The 15737-nt window shown below is 37.2% G+C and overlaps 1 long non-coding RNA gene across 1 annotated transcript; it reads right to left on the bottom strand.

Moving 5' to 3' along the window:
* Positions 1-3371: 3371 nt before the first annotated feature.
* Positions 3372-14241, bottom strand: LOC141549333 (uncharacterized). The gene is made up of 2 exons (XR_012484330.1): positions 13942-14241; positions 3372-9168 (listed from the first exon to the last, which is right to left on the bottom strand). It is a non-coding gene; the product is annotated as an uncharacterized LOC141549333 (long non-coding RNA).
* Positions 14242-15737: the final 1496 nt, after the last annotated feature.

Below are 15737 nucleotides of genomic sequence, written 5' to 3'. Positions count from 1 at the left end.
AACAGATTACATTGAGCCATTTACTCAGTTGCTTTCAGATTGAAAAAAAATGTTACTTATCTTAGCCATGGAGTAACTAGATGACACACCAGATAGAGGGTCACACCTGAAGTAGGGAACGTTTCTTTTTCTGAGTTCAAATTTGGACATAGGCTAGCTATTTTACCATAGGAAAGTCATTTAACCCTGTTTGCCTCAGTTTTCTCATCTGAAAATTGAACTAGAGAAGGAAATGGTAAACTATTTCAGTATCTTTGTCAAGAAAACTCCAAATGGGGCCAATCGGACATTACTGAAATGAGTTTTTAAAGAAACTCATTTTACTTAGTTATTGCGTTATTTATAACACATTTATGGATAGGTTAGTAATTTAACTGATTATTTGTGTAAAAATTACCTTAAGAAGATAAAAATACATACATTGCTTTTTATTCTGTGATTGAAGAGTTAATACTGCATTAAATAACACAGTATACTAATTTTTTTGTGGGGGAGGGGAGTAAAACATGTCAGTTTCAAAATCTTTCATTATCTAATCAAGTCAAAAATCTATAATACCTTCTTTTGTTTATACTAAACTCTCTCCTACACATTTAAAAGCCAGATTTTTTCTATGACCATTCTCTTCTTTTGTCATTCTTCAGTTATTTAAATCTAAAATTTATTATTACTGTTTTTTTTTAATTTAATCAGTAGTTAATAGCTTTAAAATCAAAGGCATTTTCGTCTCTATAAGTTTTGTTTGATTTTCTGCTCACATGATTTGTCATTATTGCTAATGGTCTACTAAGTTGAGCAAAGTTGACCCCCCACCAATTCCATTTTATTCTATTTTCAGGCATTATATTCTTAATTTAAAATGTTCGACCACATTTTAAGAAAGTACTGGGTACCTACTAACACACATGTTGCAGTAACATTAAGATATAAGTATTTGGAGTTCCAATCATTTACTACTGGCTTATTATTTTTATGTGTGTGTCCATCTAAATATATACCTATACACCTAAATATATACATGCATACATATACATATATATACATATATACTAAATATATACATACATATACAAGATTAAATTATACATATACATATACACATATAAAGTTATTACAAATGTGTATATATATATATTTCTGGATAGATAAATAGATGAAAGAAAGATAAATGATTCATTTGTTTATGGGACTTGATTTCCTATTCACCTGTAATAATGTAATTGCATCAAACTTTTCCCAAAAATTGGCAGTATAGCATATTGAATACATATAAGAAATTATTGTTTTACAGACTAGTTATATAATCCTGATAATTACTTAATCTCTCTGTCTCAATTTCCTCATCCAAAAAATGAAGGAGTTGAACCTATAATTCTTTCCAGCTCTGAATCTATGATCCAATGAAAAATACAATAATTCTTTACTATTTAACTTTAGGTGAAAGAAGAAATATGCATATCCATATATATATATATATATATATATATATATATATATACATTGAGAATAAGTCTTATAAAGCAAATAATCTTCATCTGTTTTTATTTTCATTCCCATAAATATTTGAACAGGATTATAGATTTAGAGCTGAGTAGCAGCAATTTAGTCAAGCCTCATTTTTATAGATACAATAAATTATTTTTTATTATAAAATAATTTTTTTACAGAATAAATGACTGTCCAGGGTCTCACCCACATAATAAATGGCAGAACTGGACAACTGAATCTTGAGTAACTCTAAATCCATGTGCCACAATGCTTTTGAAAAGAAATAAGAAGAGAACATATTATATGTTCCCAGGTGCTCAGAGAAAGATTACTTGCAGTGCATTTTGCTTTGCTTCTGTCCCTTGCAGGGTATTATTATCCTGATCAGATATACTTCTCTATTTAAAAACAGGCAAAAGTCCTATTCGCTTACTTAGAATAGCTAGCTAGCATTTATGTAGTACATTAAGGCTTATCAATTGTTTGTTTGTTTGTATGTTTTATATCTTACAACAACATTGTCCAGTAGCTGTTATTATTTTCCCTATTTTGTGGATGAGGGAATAGAGATTGAACAGGTTAAGTGACTTATCCAAAGTCAATCAGAAAGCAAATGTCTGAATCAGGAAGAAGATTGTGCAAAGGTTAAAATTTGTACAATTCATAGAACTGATTTTGTAGATTTAATTTATTCTCATCAATTGAGAATGTGACTAGATAAGGCAAAAAAAAAACCTTTTTCTATGGAACATTATAACCATTATTTGTACATTTTGTTGTTGTTGTTGTTGTTGTTTGATTGTAATGTTGGTTTTTGTTTGCTTTCTTTTAAAACTACTGTGACTATGGGTTTAAGGAGCCCAAGTCTATGTGGATATCTTTATTTCTTGTTGGCTATTTGTACATTCTCTCAGAAAAAAAGGATTAACAAAGAGAAAAGTAAATGTTCACATTCCTTAAGGAAAAAGGAAAAAGAAATGAAATTTGAATAACTTTTACATCAATTGTATTAAACATTTAAATACAGAGTACTATATGTTTAGGGATAGTTATTTTTTAGTTTTATCTTCAGCATTTATTATTCTTTTCGCTTTTAAAAATAACTTCATGTGTCTATTCAATTTCCATTACTAGAAATCTTTAAAATCATAATATATGTACACATCTATGTTACATATTTTTATTTGTACATTTTAAATAACCAGGGAAATAGGTTATTGTTATTTTTTAATCTTTACATTTAATTTTCCTGTAAGGATTTTTAGTTAAAACTAACATTAAAATTATCATTAGATAATATTTCATGTTGACACAATCTAATAAGCAGCTTATTTTTACAAGATTTATGTAAACTAATGACTTTTAAATTATATACTCAATACATTCACTTCATTACATCAGCAATGATATAAGATGCATATGATATAATGATATAACTAAGATGCAGTTATTTATTGCAGATGATGTATTTAAAGTACTACTAAAACTGAGTTATGTAACATTAAGATACTATGTCTATACATATATTCCCATTTAGAAAAAAATATTTAAACAATCACAAATAAAAGTCTAATAAATGTTGAGTTCTCTCCCCAATGTTTAAGCTCCCACTCTTAGGCGTTTTAAAAGAAAGCATTATTCCAAATCTAGAGTTAGAATTTATTCTTTATGTCTAACATTGTTGCCACTATTTCATCAATGTTTCTGGTGAGTCTCATTCATCACTTTCCTATCATGGTTGTTAAAGAAGGTCCTTGTCCAATTATATTTTATTAGTGTAGCTGAATTTTACTGCCTCCACAGGTGAAAAGGGTGCTGGGGTTTAATCAGTGAATATTAAATAAATAATTTTCTTCTATCAACACAGTCCATTCTTAATTCCCTTTCCCCCCACCCTTTTTTTTTTTTTAACCATCTGGTGGTTCTTCCATCTTTAAGATTAAAAAAAAATTCTACAGAAACATATTCTCTCTCTCTCTGTCTCTGTGCGTGTCTGTCTTTCTCTCTCTCCCTCTCTCTGTCTTTCTTCTCCCCCCACCCCCGTTCCCCAGTCTCTCTGAAAAAAAAAAAAAAAAAAAAAAAAAAAAAAAAGGCACACTTACCTGAGTTTAATATACTTATTGGAATGCATTTCGGCACCAAGGATACAAGTTTACTGTGTTTTTTAGGTGGACTCAAATCCTATTCCCTAACTGCCTCTCCACCCCATCCTCTCCCGACTCTTCCCCAAGGAGTAGGCGAAACTTCAAGAGAAATCTTCTCTTTGTACTCACCTGAAACTCGAGCTGTTCCCTCCCTCCCCTCCTCCCCCCGCTCCCCTGCTCATTCCGGGGCCCAGTGGATGCCCCGGGAAGGACTGGAGGGGGAAGGGGAAATAATAAATTGGACATTATTATAACCACCAGGATAGACTGAAAACTTCCATTCCAGTGACGTGTCATCACCACACACCACCGAAGGAAAATATAATCAAAAAAATCATCAGAGTGGTATCCCACTCTCCACCCCATCCCCTCAAAAGAAAAAAAAAAATGTTGATCATTCATTCACTTAAATTTTCTTTTAAACAACATGTAATGGATTGTTAACTTATGGAAGTGAGATTTTTGTGTGTGTGTGTTTAAAGTGTTTTTTTTTTTTTTTGTTTTTTTGTTTTTTTGTTTTTTGTTTTTTGTTTTTGTTTGTTTGTTTTTTGTTTCAAAGTGTTTCCTCATTCCCTTATTTTAATGTTTATTGTATCCTGACTCCTCAGGGCTTCTTGCCTTTATAGGCGGTGTCGGGACTCTGTCAGAGCAGCAGAGGGCGCTATGACACTGGCGACTCCGGGTGTATCATAGCCATGTAGCGCAATTCTCCTTTTCCCCTGGAAATTGTTGACTTGTAGCAAAACCATATCCTATTTGTAATTCCGGTAGTGCCGTTAATAATTTCATCCTGATGTATGTGCGGGGTAAGGAGGATAAGGGGAGCCCAGAGACTTCATCTGTCCCCAAATTATTCAGAGAAGCTTTAAGCAAGAATGGTGATTGTAGAAAAGATTCCAAAGCAAAACTCAACGAAGTTCTTCCATTGGAAAGGAAGCTTCGATTCGATTATTTTTGTTGTTTTTATTTTTGCAAGACTGATGAAGATAGAATTTCGATAGTAGGAAGAAAAAAAAAAAACGGTGTTGGACATTATACCCGAAAATATTTTAAAGAAACAAACAAACAAAAAAAAGTTTTAAATTTTAGAACACTTTAGATCAATAAATTACTCAGAATTTCCTGTAATCATATTATCGAATTACTTCGATTCAAGTAGCAAAAATTATGACCTATCTCTAACCTATACCACAATTTACTTTCTATTTAGGAAAAAAAATGAAGTAATCATTATTATTTCAACTAATAAAGTTTTCTGAAAACTTTAATTCTTATAAAAGTATGTATGGATAAAATGAGAACGACTGGGTTTGTATACATATTATGTAACATATTACTGTGCAACCTAAGTTTCTTTGGAGTTCTTATTTGGTTTGAGAATAAGGAATAGGTGGTCTATAATGCTATTAAAAACCACTACAGGAGCACTGGAGAGGAAGACAAGGGATTATCTTAAAATTACTACCATAAGAAGTGACAATGAGTTTGATTTAACTAAGTTTCACATGTGGGTACCCAGCAGTGAAGAGGAAATCTTGAAGTAAATCTATTTATTGACTCTACTTTCAATTGATTTAAAGCAAAGATTTTCCTAGGCAACAAGTGCATCACAGAATCAGTATTTCCTTTGATCAGTTTCAAATGATCTTTTCTTGGTCATCTCCTTTCCCTACACTTGGCCTTCCTGAAAAACGATTTTAAAAACAAAATAGACTAGTAAGTATAATAATCCATCAATACTCAAGACTCTGAACAAACTGGCTTTAAAAAAAATGTGAAGGAAACCAGTAAAAGAAAATCTACATGAGGGGGGAAAAATCCCCTTTTTAAATGGAAAGATAATTTAGAGATAAAAGACAAGATTATTGAAGTGCAACTAGAATGCACAATGTTAGAGGAATAGCCTCTTCGGCTTCCAGTTCATGGATACTTAGAATCTGTATTTACCCTTACACAATAGTACTTTGAGAAAGGCACTGTAGATTACTTTCTTCTTAACAATACATATATTTTCATGTCTTTAAAAAAGTTTGGAATGACATTAGAGTAGGTTAAAATAGATATTCCCTCTAAATTTAATTTGTTGTTGTTGTTAGAGATTTGAATATATAAGTTTAGGAGCAATGAAAGATCTAAAAAGGAGGTTTAAACTCTCTCCACATTTACCCTCAATCTCTGCTTTTTCTTAATCTCCTGGGCAAATTAGAAAACATTTCTTAGTCCTTTTATATTGCAGGATACCTATTTTCACACCTAAATTCTTTGCAGTGTGTTGAGGCAATCCACAGAATCCCTGCCATGATGATGTCGGATTTTCAAACATACCGCACTGCAGTGATGCTAGCCACCAGGTTTGGAAAAGGCCGCTCCCTTTCATATGCATTAAATTGCAGTCAGAATGTCATGGGGTTTTCTAGAAATACCTTTCTGCAGTATTTCTTCTGCAAATCTGCGCCTGCGTACTGCGACTGGCTTCTGGCGCATCCTCTTCTACCTCCTTCCCGAAGACATTATCATCCTTTATTCGCATAAAATAGATGAAACCTGTGTGAAGGTTGGGTGTGGGGAAGATATTGGTAGATAGGAAGAGTTTGGAAATTTTGGGATATTTATATTATAAATACATGAATTATTTTCTTGACTTTATGAACACTATTGGTCTGGGCTTGAGAAATTTGTTTTCCACATTTAACACATAATAAACACATAAATAATGTGTGTATATGTGTACCTGCATGTATACATACATATATAAATAGTCTTCTCTTTCCCTTTCTCTATTCTTAATTGGGGGGAGGGTGATTTTCACAAACAATGAAGTGGACTGAAGATCCCAAAGCTGGGCATTATGTGCATATTCATATATATAAATACACATATACACAAATGTGTATATACGCATGCATTCATATGCTCATATATGTAAACATGTAAGTTCTTTTCAAATCCACATACATATGGTTACTATATATAGGTTAAATATATATATATATATATTTATATATATCTTTATATATATATATATATATATATATATCTTTATATATATAGGCGGACTTGAAGAGAACAAAAGTCAACAAATTGTTTTTCACAGAAATATTTCTAGATAAGGGCTTTGTGGAAGTTTGGATAACTCTAATGTGATATGTGTGTAGGGGGGGGTATGGTTAGAGACTTCTCTTTTTTATCTTTATTTCCTGAATAATCTAATTTGTTATGTCCTGGGGCAAACTCCTGCTCCCCAGAAAGAGTCTGTCTGATTGTTCTTTTGATTGCAAACTAAAGAGAAAGGGGCTGTGGTCAGGACCACGGACAGCTCTGAGGGGGGAGGGGAAGACTGCTGTCACCTTTGCAGATCATCTCTGCTCCTTTTCTTTGTTCGCTACAGGCCCAGACCGAACAAAGACATCTATCAAGTCCCCCATTCTTAATTGAGGATTTTATTTTAGCTTCTGTGCCCTGGTGCGGAACTACTACCTTCTCACAAGCCACCTCACTGTCTTCCAAATAAATTCATTTTCTGAGTCCTTCTAAGATTTCTGGCCTACAATTTTCCACCCGTTTGTCTTAGTCCATTGAATTTAGGGTTCTGGTGCCTTCCGTTTGACTGAAAAAGAAGGAATGGTCCTCTTAATTTTAAATTAAGGAAGGTTTATTCTACCCAAATAAGCAAATAAACAACTAGCAGAATTTTCACCTAAGAGCGGTTTCTTTGAGCCCTTTGTATCAATCCATTTTGAAGGAGTAGAGACAGGAATATGGTAAGTACTTCATTTTCTATGGATTGAACCTATAATGAGGGTTCTAATTATTTATTTGTTTATTTTGCCCTACTTACTCTTGGATCATGGGGCGGATAAATTCCCCACTACACTATTAGATTGGGGAAAGAGGGAGGAGGAAGAGCTCCTTCCTAATAGTTAATAGTTGACTGGACGGACATTCTCATATCCTGCAACTATTTCTTTCCTATCTCTGTCACGGAAAGTCCTTTTTTCTAACAATTCAGAGAAAGATTTTCAGGTATACAGATGTCAACATCTCACGTTCTCTACCTGGGTTTCAAGATTTGATTGTGGATCTTCCCCACAAAGCCAGCGAGTCCATCGTTCGTGTTGAATTTTTCCTTTCTGCCTCTAAGATGTGCTGGAGTCCTTCAATATGCAGTCTTTCAGGCTCCGCTCTTGGCATTCACCGCGTGCCTTAATTGTATGACATTAAATCAAGGTCCGCTGTGAACACGGAGAGACAGAGTCTCTGATCTTTGTCCGGAAAGGAAATGACACACTGACTTTGTCTCTCTTCCTCATCTTTCCCTCCCCTCAAAATAGTGGATACCCTTGTTCCTGGATTCCCCACAGCTCCCGAGAGAGTGTAAATCACCGACGCTGCTCTTGTCAGAGCTCGCCTCTGTTAGTTACCACATCTGTTAGTTTCACTGTTAATTAGTCTATTGAGGGAACATGTAGACTGTATATATGTATAAGTATTTGTCTACAGATGTAACTCTCTTTATGCAAGTAATATACATATATTAAATCTAGGCATGTAAACTTGTCTACATCTAGTTTTCAGATGACTACTTCAATGAGACTCAATTAGCCCTCTGTAGCTACTCTAATTTCTAAATCGTGTTATCCTAAGAATTAATAATTAAATGAATCTGTTCACACTAGATCAATTCTAAGTTACCTTTGAGGAATGGCGATCTTTAGATGACTGCCATTTCTCTTGCAAAATACTTCTTAACAATCTTATTTGCTGCTCCCAAGGGGAGAAATATGGCATCTAGGAGGGGGGGGTGGAGATTGATGGGGAAAAACACATATATATGTACATGCAGTCATGTCTTCTAGGTTAGTAAGATTTTTTTTTTTTTTTTTTTTGGTTGAAGACTTTCGAGAGATGTGAAAACAAACGCGCGAACTGGGTCATCTTTCTTTGCATTTCGAAAAAAAATAACTTAATCGCACCTGCCTATGCCCCAGAGACTATGGATAGCCCATCTGGCCTGGCTACGTTTATGTAGAAGAGAAAGAAAGATGTTGAGCATAGTAAAGGTTCTCTATTCCCCGCATAAATAGACCTCAAGTCTTGGCGCCACCTCAGGGGTCTATAGCTGGTGCAAAGAAGGACGGCCTTTCAGGGCGCGCACCTACTCTGACTGCGGCAACAGTCAAAAGGAAGGAGGTCTGGGATGGAGGGAGGGGGTGTGTGAGTGAGTTGACCTCTACAGGCGGAGCTGGAGTTGCGCTTCAGGCAGGCAAAGGAGGATACGCGGCTATTTTCTTTTTATCCACTGCGGCTTCATCCAGACTCAGAGGAAATGAATGTCTGCAGATTTTCGGTGTCCAGAGGTTTTCCCCACCCTGTAGTCGTAATTGTAGTAGTAATACCAGCAGCGGCGGTAGCAACAGCACCAGCAGCAGCAGCAGCAGTGGCAGTAGAAATAACGTTTAAGGAGTATAGGATCAGGAACAGAATGGGGTTTACAACCATTCCCGTTTTGAGCATCCTAGATCCCCTTAAATTGCTCCTAGAAAACAGAAACAAAAGCAGCAGAATTAGGGAGATAGGAGACAGAAGTGGGGGAGGGGGCGAAATTGGGAAGGAAGGGGAAAGAAGGCAGTGGGAAAGAAGTGGGGGAAATGGTATAGATAGAAGATAACTCCACTTGGCCGCATTACTTCCTCAGGCTACACCGGAGGCAAACATTCCAGGGAAAGAGGAAAGGGACTTGCCGCTAGCGGCCAGGTGTCCTCCCAAGTGGCCCAGAAAGGGAACGGAAGCGGGCTTTAATGCAAAATACTCAGAACCCGGAGTTCTGCTAGAGCAGGGGTAAGCTGGCGTGGTAAAGATGAGCACCAAACAGTGCTGGGGAAACTGTGGGGTGTGGGCGATCGATGACACAGCTGCAACCAAACAAATGATTTTCAGTCTTGGACCTTTGAAACTCGACCGCAAACGGGAACCCAAAAGCCATAGTACTACCCTCCAAATCTCTCTCCATCTCTAGCAGCACCCCCTTCCCCAGCTTGACACCCGCCCCCCCCCCCCAACTCTCAGTCCTATCCACACCACCCCTGTCTCACTAGAACCCTGTAAACTACAGGACCTGCGCATCCCAGCAAGAAAAATCGAAAGGATCGATCAGTGGAAAGCGGGAAACACCGAGGTTGAAAGAAAACCCGAACCCGGCTCAAACCTGCAAGAGAAGGAACGCGTATTCCACAACAGCTCGGCATGTCTGGCAGAAAAAAGAAGGATGAAAGCCTTCCTGAGTAATAGGTGCTTTAGGGGTGGGAGGCAGGGGTGGGGGAGGGGTCGATTGGAGCAGTCCGGTCTTTCCCCCTCGCTTGCTGATCCAGAATTAGGGATTAATGGCTCTCTCCAGCCAAACAAATAAGGCATCTGCCTTCAGCACAAGAGGATTACACGGGGCTGCTGACGTCACCAGTCAGGCAGATGTTGGCTCCCAAAGTCCTGATCAGCTCTCTCTGTGTCCTTGAAACCAAAGAGAACCACAGAACGATCTCAGCCCCAAACAGCTACATCTCGATCTGCTAAAGGGCAAAGATCTGACCCTCACAGCAATACAGGGCCACACATCCGTAAAAGTAAATGCAGCAATACAACTATACTCTTGCGTTTCCTCTAATCTTCCATGACAACCCAGGGATTGACTTAAGGCAGGGCAAAGTCACCCCTCTGAGCTGCCTAGTTTCCACGTAGACCATAGAAGGCATGTCTTCTGCAAGCAGTCTTAGCTCTCTCCTTGCCTCAGTGAGCAAATGGCTGAGAACAGAGCTTATTCATTACTAGCAGAGTACCAAACAGAATAAAACACAGACACACACACACACACACACACACACACACATACACACATAACATACCCCACCTTCAAGTCAGACAAAACTCAAAATACAATGGAAATACTATCATGTACACATGTCCCCAAATCAGCAGATGCTCTGAATCTTAAAACTCTTGATCTACTTCTTTTCCATAAACTTCCCTCTCCAATATATGGCCTGATTTTATTCCTAATCTTTCATGAATATTATTCTTATAGAATTTGTTTTCCAACTTAAATTCCATGTTCCAATAAATTAGACTTCAAAGAAGAGTGACCAGGCAAAATATAGTGTCTTACTAGACCTCATTAAATCTTCAACATCATTTGGCAAAATGGTACCTCGCTTTCATTCAAATTAGTGGTGTTCTTTTAAATACGTATATGTGCACACATATGTACATATATGTGTCTATAAAATGTTTCCATAAATAGATATAGTACACCGGGAACCTAATTTTAAGACTCTGGGAATTTAGAGAACTATAGTTTAATTCTAAAGATTGATCTTGTAAGATAAAGGACACCTTTAAATCTTAGGGATCCCTAGACTTGCTTCTGCTTTTAAATTAAAATAAAATCAACTTCAGGAATTTACATTTGAATTGTTTTGACATATTATTTTTCCTCCACCCCTCCCCCAATAATTAAGGCCTTTCCAGGCAGTTTTCGTTCAAGCTAAGAAAATTAACTAAGAGACACATGAAATTAGAAATTCAAATGAGTTATGTTAACTATTACATACTCAAGAAATGGAATAAAAATAAGTGAAATGTATCTGAGAAAAGAAAAATAAACAATTAAGATGTTGATCAAAATATAGAAAACTGGCCTTCCAAGAAGAGCTACCACTAAATCGAATCTACGATTCAAAATATATCACTACATACATATATATTAAAAAAACAAAACAAAACTATTCTAATCAAAATAAAAACAGTGATTTTGGTGGGGAGGGGGGGCAACTGATACAATACAACTGAAAGATAAACCATAACCCAGATGTGCAGCTTCCAAAGTGCTATAAAAGAGAAGGTTTTCTATATCTGGTTCGTATTATCCTTGTCTCTCAAAGTGGCATTTAATTTTTTCTTCAATTCTATGAATTATAAAATTCAGTCACTGATAAAAACCAATTTAATCTGAATGAGTACTATTTACTTAAGATAAGCCTGGAACAGTAGATTTTTTTCTCCCTTAAATCTTAATAAGGAGACTGTGTATAACGTGAATAAAGGAAGCTTAATTTTTACCTCCTTGTTTACCAATTTAAAAAAAAAAAAAGACATTACTATGTTTAACAAGGAAATATGTTATGGGAAATGGAATATTAACAGTTTGTTAGAAACAAGCCCTTCTCTTGAGGGCTGTATGGGCTTTATTTTAACATAATTTTTAAAAAAGATTGCTCTCTGCTCATCAAGTGTTTTGAATGTCACCCTCAGTTTCGAATTTCCCAGTGCATTCTACAGAGAGTCTAGTTAATATTAGTTCGCTGTCCATGGTTTTGATTCTCTTGAGGGAAGATGCTAGTGGTACATCTTTATAAAATGTAAATCACAATGCTTCTGCATGAATTCGATTACCCAAATTTTAACGTGGTGTCAAAAGAAGGGAAAACACATTCTAGAAGTTCACCTCCCCCTTTTCAGGTTTTTTTTTGGTTTTTTTTTTTTAAATATTTACTTCAAATTGAGAAACCTGAAAACAGAGGGGAAAAGTTTAAATTTGTTGGTAATGTATTATTTTAAAGCCCACAAAACTTCACCCTCACACATAACTCCTTCAAGAATGCTATGTTATGCAGTTAGCAGGGGACAATACTTCTAAGGACAATTCTCCCCCCCCACCCACACACACACATAAGACATTTATATCTTTCTTACTAGTTTTGCATACGATTAATTATTTTATGACATAATTTTTTATAAAAAGATAACAATAAAAAGTATGAGATAGTCTATATATATATTTTTTTTAAATCAGCAAAACTCTAACATCATTAACACTCCACCCCCCCAACACACACCCTGCAATTCCTTTTATAGCCAAATAAAGAATGCATTTATTGTGGTACAGAGTGCTACTTAATAATGCAATCTATCTGAAATAAGACTTCATCCTCAGTTTAAAAAACAAAAGAATAATCACAAAAGTGGAATTTAAGATTCCCGGGTGTTTCCTAAAAGGGGAGGGGAAAGAGGAAGGAAAGAAACCTCTAAATCATTCAATTGCTGATCTTTTGGCAGCTTTATATTTCACCACAGATTGATTATGAAAAGAATGAAATATGTGTGCACCACACACGTGTTGTTATGTATACTTTTAAACTGCAAAGAACTGGAAACCCTTTGTGAGTTCTCTTGGGGGGGGGGGTGTGGAACAGCCCAAGAATGGTTAGATTCCAAGTTTAGTATAAGTGCCTCTAGTAGAGGTTGATAACAATAGCAGAATGAGAAGAAAACGGGTTCATTCAAAAAGTGAGGTCCCCCACGGCCCAGGCCACGGGGACTGAGCCTCAGCAATTCACGCTTTTCCAGGCAGTAGGAGGCTTCTTTCAAAAGAGCCCAGAAGTATTTAGGACTTGGGGGAAACCCTTGTACCGGAAGAAAATGGCCTAAACACAATAGGACTCGCCATTTTCTCTTTGCGAAGCACAAAGCCCTGCACAGCTTCAGCACCACACAAAGAGAGCGTGGGCTGGAGGAATTCTTTAACATTTTCAGGACGCAAAAAAATGATCTTCTTAGAACAAGAGTCAGCCTTCTTGGGTTCCCAGACCCACGCCTGTACCCCACCCCCACCCCATGCCATTGCCCCCAACACCCCTTCCCCCCAAAAAGAAAGCATTCACCAGGGGTAGGAAGAAATCTACCAAAGGAAAGCTCCCCGTTCAATTTAAACTTTGCAAAGCAAAGTCCGACAAAATACAAAGAAACTCCTAACAGGACGCGACCTAGGTCCACTTCAGGCTGGAAGAATCTGAACTTTGCCCCCAGCTTCTAAACCTCGTCCTCCCTCCTACTTTCCTGCTTTCTCCCAGTCAGAGCCAGAGAAGCCAGGAGCTTAGAGTCGAGAGCAGAGAGTGATTTTTTGTCTCCGAAATCTCCCACTGCCCAGAAACCAACCTTGCAGAGCAGAGAAAATGTAAGCGGCTCTAACGTGGATTGCCCTGGTCCCGGGAATATCCTGGCATTGTACTCAGCTTGCCCACCGCAGTAAGGGACCTGCGCAAAGAGGTCCATTTTTTCCCACTATCCAAGGAAGCGGTGCTCTGTTCAGCATGCATTCAACTGAAAGGAACAATTAGCGCATCGCTGACAAAAAGTACAAGCACCTGCAAATACAAATTCCTAAAACACAACTATGTACAGAAGAAAGAAAAAAAAAAAAAATCACACACCCCATCTTGCTACTCAGAACAGCAGTAATGCAGGAGAAGATTGTACTTACAGCCAGTGTTAATTTGGGTAATCCTCATTCCAGTTTGTTTTTTGTTTTTTGTTTAAAAATGATTTGTTTTTTGCACATCCTCCACGGTTCAGAAGAAACGAAAACAAAAATCTTGTCGCGGGAGGGGGTGCGGGTAGGTGGGGAATCTAGTTTTTCATTTGTCTAAGCTCTACACAAGCAGCCGAGGGGAAGACACGCATTGCTGTGTGTGTCTTCTCATACTTTCTGCTTGGAATTCAGAAGCTCACAGCTCAGTAAAGCAAGAGCTAGCGCTGCGCTTTCTCTCTCTCTCTCTCTCTCTCTCTCCTCTCTCTCTCTCCTCTCTCTCCCTCTCTCTCTCCTCTCTCTCTCTCTCTCTCTCTCTCCTCTCTCTCTCTCTCTTTTCTCTCTCTCTCTCTCTTTTCTCTCTCTCTCTCTTTTCTCTCTCTCTCTCTCTCTCTCTCTCTCTCTCTCTCTCTCTCTCTCTCTCTCTCTCTCTCTCTCTCTCTCTCTCTCTCTCTCTCTCTCTCTCTCTCTCTCTCTCTCTCTCTCCCCTTCCCTCTCCCTCTCCCACCCTTTCTCTCCCTCCCTTTCCCTTTCGCTTTCCCTTTCCCTCCCTCTCTCTCTTCTCTCTGGCTCAAACTGCCCCCCCCCTCCTTTTTTTTTTTTTTTTTTTTTTTTTTTTTTTTTTTTCAAAAGAGGGCAGGTCGCTTCCTGCATCCCAATGAGTTAAATCAGTCACTTTCCTGCTCATGCATCATCAGCCCCTTTAACAACCCGGGGGCTGAAGCACAAAAGAGCATTGAGCTGCCTCAGATTTGTGTAGAAGGCTTGTCCTTAATTTGTTTTTGGAGTATAATTAAATCATGTATTTCAACCAATATAAAAATACCACATCCCTAACTTTAGTAATTGAACTGCTAATTGCAACCTTTTAAATAAATACCTTAGCCTGCTCTTCTCCTTAGCGAGTACCTGAAACTCCAAAATGGACAGGTCCAGGTTCTGCTCCCATTTCGACCTTCCTCCTTCACATCAAGGTCACATTCATACTATCCACAATTGCTTTCCAATGAAGCTTTATATCAACACCGTATCTTGGGAAGAATTACAAGCATGTGTGTGTGTGTGTGTGTGTGTGTGTGTGTGTGTGTGTGTGTGTGTGTATACTTAATCTGAAATATATGTGTGTATCTCTCTCTATATATATATATACATATACATATATATACACATACACACAAATATATATGTGTATATATATATATATATACATATATATATATATATATATATACATATATATATAAACACAGTCAATAATAATAGACTTTGGAGGTCTGCTAAAATCAAAAGCTTTGATATGTGGTTTCCCCTTCAGCCTTTTCCTCCCCACCCCCAGTCTCCCACCCACCCTAAAAAGGCTGGTGGTTTGTAATGCTTTTCTATTTGGTTTCTTCAGGCGAATGTATGCCTTACTGGGCAAAATCGTCTGGCTGATCTTCCTTATTCTAAAATCCTCGTCTGAGGCCTATAGTCCTACCCCTTACTTGGGAAATGATCAGAGAAATATTCCTCTCTCGTTTTTTTTCTGGTGTGATATATATGGGTTTTCTCTACCCCTCTTTCACCTCTATTTTTCAGGATCTAAAGAAGATAGTCAACAAAAAGAAGCAATGACTTTTTGCGGGTTCCCTCTTCGAAAGGAAACCCAGCCTAAATCGTATAAGAGGGTAAGTTTTCAATGAATGGGGTTTGGGTTCTGACTGAGGGAGACTGATCTTATCTTTAAACAGCATTCTATTCTACCCTTATCT

This window comes from Sminthopsis crassicaudata, chromosome 1 (assembly GCF_048593235.1).
Source record: "Sminthopsis crassicaudata isolate SCR6 chromosome 1, ASM4859323v1, whole genome shotgun sequence".
In the NCBI taxonomy this organism is placed as follows: Eukaryota; Metazoa; Chordata; class Mammalia; order Dasyuromorphia; family Dasyuridae; genus Sminthopsis; species Sminthopsis crassicaudata.
Note: the sequence above shows the minus strand (reverse complement) of the source record. Positions and strands in the feature narration are given on the sequence as shown.